This window comes from Schistocerca serialis, chromosome 4, assembly GCF_023864345.2.
Source record: "Schistocerca serialis cubense isolate TAMUIC-IGC-003099 chromosome 4, iqSchSeri2.2, whole genome shotgun sequence".
Taxonomy (NCBI): Eukaryota; Metazoa; Arthropoda; class Insecta; order Orthoptera; family Acrididae; genus Schistocerca; species Schistocerca serialis.
The window spans coordinates 368,462,648-368,467,481 of record NC_064641.1 but is presented as its reverse complement, the minus strand read 5'-3'; positions in this window follow the sequence as shown (position 1 = coordinate 368,467,481).

Below are 4,834 nucleotides of genomic sequence, written 5' to 3'. Positions count from 1 at the left end.
AAAGCTTATTCTGTATCTTCTTTCATCACATTTAATTGCTTTTCTGATAGAGGATGGAATGGAGAGTATTAAAAACCTTTCTACAGCACCTTTTGTTCATTTGTCGAAATGACAAAGTCCCACATGCTAGTTATATGTTGGGAAAGCCTTTGTTTGCACTTTAGGATTATTAGGTGGATCCACAGCACTAAACACAGGTAACTCCTTGTTCTGTAACAAGAATATATCATGAAGATAAACCCAAACATACTGATAAACGTCACCATCAAAAACATCAAAATCATATCGATGCAACTTCGATGCAGCAGTTACATCTATCGCTTTTAGATGAGTAGAGTTAGGTTAACTGGCTCACTTCTTAAAAATTTGTCATAATCATCATCTATGTAACTCAATAACATCAGGTTTCATAGGAAATGTGAGTTATACTTTTTCTTTACAATGTGGTGCCCAAGGAATCCGTATTACATTCTATTTCTGTGAAATCTGAGGCAACTAACTAACTTTGAAAGTGATCACTTCACCTAACTGGGCCTAGCTAGTAAGGTTAACTGGTCCAGGCAATAAAATAAGAGGAAATGTATTAAATAAACTTACTTTTAATTTTAAAACATTGTAAAAGTTCATTGCAGCAACATTCAGTTGTAAGCCGTTGATGAATGAAATAGAACTATTAGAAATTTTAAATAGAAAGAGTGTTAGCAAATACGATATTCACCTAAAATGAACACTGAAATGAATCTGCGACATAAGTATCGAAAGGGATGAAAAAGTTTTGTAACAATATCAACAGCAGTAACATATGCATTATCGTCTGTTATAGAACATCTGTTGGAAGGTATGTGCCACTTGAACATCAGATTGAAGAGACTTCTCAAACTCACCAACAAAATTGAAACTGAGTCTTTTCTTAGTCCATACAGTTTAACAGTTATGAAGTCAACAGTTTTAGTTTTTGAAAAATCGTCATCATCCTCAATGTCTTTGTCCAAAGAACAGCCAGATTTTTCTAATACCAAGTGATTGTTTTCATCTGGCAATCAATCCTGATCTTATGGAAAACGTTTCTCTAATTACTTTTCTTTGATTCTCTGGCAGAAGTTTAGTCTTCCAGGTAGGCCTCTGCAGATGAACTTGTAACAATAAAAGATTCTCCTTTCTTTCGCCAATGCCAATCTCCTTTTTAGGGACCACAATGTGGATATGGAAGCAAGACTTCAGAACACACAAATTATCCTGCTTGGACTTCTTGGTCCCGAGGACAAGAAGGAATGTGATTACCAACAAAAGTATTAGATGTAGAAAGCACTGAATCAGTAGCAGACACAGGAGAAGATGCCAGAAATAATGCTGAAATTGTAATAGCAGCTTTCTGAAACAATTTTAATTCTTAAATGGCTCAAAAGTCTGGTGTGTCACAGATGAACACAAACAATGTTTAATTGCTGAGAAACATTATTCCTTTGTTTTTGAAACCTTTGCTGATATTCGAGGGAGCGAAAGCAGATGAAAATGTTTCAGTAGACCTCATATGTCACAGATAAGAAGTGTCTGACCAGGATGATTTAGTAGCTACCTGATGCAAGCTGTGTTGGAATAGGACTAGAAAGGCCCATAAAAGGCAACATCGGATGGTTGCACTTTTTACTGCATTATGGTGATATCAATAACAAAATTCGTGGCACAGGAAAGTAAGAAATTATGATTTATATAAAGAGATCTAAAGTACATTTTATCACAATTACTGTACTGAATGACGTAAAATATTTGTGAAATGAAGAAGATCTATAATTTATAAAAGTAAAGAATTATATTGGAGTTAATTGGATCATACTCTAACAGCTATGGTGTCCAGTTAACCTAACCACGTATTTCTTTCTTTCTAAGACACTGAAAAACTGTTTAACTAAGGTTAATCAAAAATATATCAATCTGTTGTGCAGAGCTAACACTTCCAGCTGTTATGATGTATTTACCTTCCCTGAAATTGTTACTGAACTGACAAATAATCGATAAACAAAATGAGCAGTAAAACATTTAAAACCTCTGGAACTAAACAAAAGAATTGCTTTTAGCTTTTCAGTCGTCTTTAGTAACTTAATTGGTTTGGGCTGAAGAGTTTCTTGAGTTATCTGATGGAAGACACAGGAAACAATATCCATTACTACTTACAACCAAGGTCCAGTTGACTTGACGTCCCCATTAACCTAACTCTATTCGATCACGTTGCAAAGGACGTGATTGCACTTCATTTCTTCCTTTATCCTCTAATACCTTGGGCCTGCTATGAGTTTATTTGCAGCGGCAGATGTTCCTCTTGACTTTACGGTGATGTACAATGGCGCCATTTTACGTTGCAAACACTGTTTGTTAAACCTAATCTGTTGTGTCAACTTTGCTTTGTATCTCAACAGCCTACAATAAAAGACCAACCTCTGCACCGTGATGGCAAATTTTTCAAGTTCTTCTGTCACTTCTTGGCAGAACAGCATAATAATAAATTAAAAGAACTATAGTGCGTATGTCATCGAACCCATCGTTCTACCATTCCTAGACCGGCAAGGGAACTTGCTGTTCCAACAGGACAATGCACGTCCGCATGTATCCCGTGCCACCCAACGTGCTCTAGAAGGTGTAAGTCAACTACCCTGGCCAGCAAGATCTCCGGATCTGTCCCCCATTGAGCATGTTTGGGACTGGATGAAGCATCGTATCACACTGTCTGCACGTCCAGCATGAACGCTGGTCCAACTGAGGCGCCAGGTGGAAATGGCATGGCAAGCCATTCCACAGGACTACATCCAGCATCTCTACGATCGTCTCCATGGGAGAATAGCAGCCTGCATTGCTGCGAAAGGTGGATATACACTGTACTAGTGCCGACATTGTGCATGCTCTGTTGCCTGTGTCTATGTGCCTGTGGTTCTGTCAGTGTGATCATGTGATGTATCTGACCCCAGGAATGTGTCAATAAAGTTTCCCCTTCCTGGGACAATGAATTCACGGTGTTCTTATTTCAATTTCCAGGAGTGTATTACATTCGTTCATTACAAATATTGATGTCTTTTTCTTGAAATAAGAATGAACTGCAAAACTGGATGCACAACTAGTGTCCAGTAAGTCAGCAGACATTCTTACTGAATGCCACTGATTGTTGCTGTAACTAATTAATAATTTTTAGACTAAAATTCAACATGAATCTATCCAGTAACACCTCTCAGAATTACCAGTCAAATGAATCTGTACAATTTCAGGTTTGTCACTATGTTGTGGAGACTCAGAAAAGACCAACTATTTCACAGAGTACACTGCATTTCGCAATTACTACTACATTAGGTGCCTATTTACAGTTCATCATTCAGTGTACTGCTATGTGCCATTGAACATTATCTTGCCTAGAAATGTTACATCTGAATTTGACTGTGGAGTCCTTCAGTTGACAACTTTATCAAATAGTTTAGTTTGTTGTATGGAACTTGGAATATACATTCTATGTATCGGTCACCACCAGTCTGTAGCCTCTGCTACCTTTCCTGTTCAAAAAATTACGTGTTTAATTCCATAAGACAAAATTGTATGTCCGTTGTAGCTACCATGTTGACAAGCTGTGTGGAACTGCGTGTGAAGTGAAACTGTTGTATATTTTTTCCCATGATTTCGGATATTCAGAAGCATCACTTATTGGTCAGAAAACAAATATCTAATCCTTTAATTAATACCTAGATAGCTCGTTATGTTACATGGATGTACTTTACATGTTTAGTAAATATTTTGCACTAATCTTTTCATTGCATGAAACTGGATTACTTTTCGTGTTTCCTACAATGCTCCTGAACACGTTTTCAGCATTGACCATCCTTGAAATATCTAAAAGCGAAAAGTTTTGCGATCTATAACGCTTATCCTCATGTTAAACACGCTACTTCTGTAGATGACCTATTAAACAAATATGAAATAACTTACGTGAAAATAGCCAGCATCGTTTATTGTTGTCATCATAACTGAATGGGAACTGTATTCTAGGAACAACAAACCACAGAATAAAATGGCATCATACATCGCACACTCCAAGCTAAATCTTCATTAGCCTATTCCTCACTGAGCTATTCCTGATTTATCACAAGGCTATACAGCAAGCCCACACGGAATAAAAATAAAATAAAAATAAATCAACAAACACAGGATACTGGAGGAATAGGAGGGAATAGACAGTGTGGGAGGTAATGGAAACCCAGACTTTTACATGGAAATTAGGAGATGTGATGTATTGAGCTGTGTTTGCTATTTTAATATCAAATCAGAATTGTGGACTGGATATGTGTTCAGTTCCAGGCTTCCAATAGGTCAAGTTTTTGGCCTTTGTTAGTTAAGAGAAGAACTTGCTCAGTAAAACTGCAGTCAGAATTTTGCAGCCTCCAGCTGTTTTTATTTACAATTAGTCTAGTTGCTATGTCTCTATCTTCTTCTCTAATATACAAATTATCACAGTTAAGGAAAGTAATTTTATTTGCAACCGCACTGTTGGTTAGTAATTGTTACTTTTTTGACGCAAATAGTGAGTTCAATTCCGATAATGGCTTTAAAGCCAATAAATTAATAAATTAACTAGTGTCAATAAATTAATCCAGTAAAACACAAGCCATATAGTGTTTTTAGTTTATTATTATGTCATTCTACCAACAAGTGATGGAACAATGACTTAAAATCCTTTAATTGGCTAGTTCATGTACCTAAAAAGTTAAATATGACATCTAGACTAGTGTTAGTTGTCGATGTGGAAATCCTCAGATCTGTGAATTAAAAATAAATAGAAAACTTCAATAGAGTAACCCTT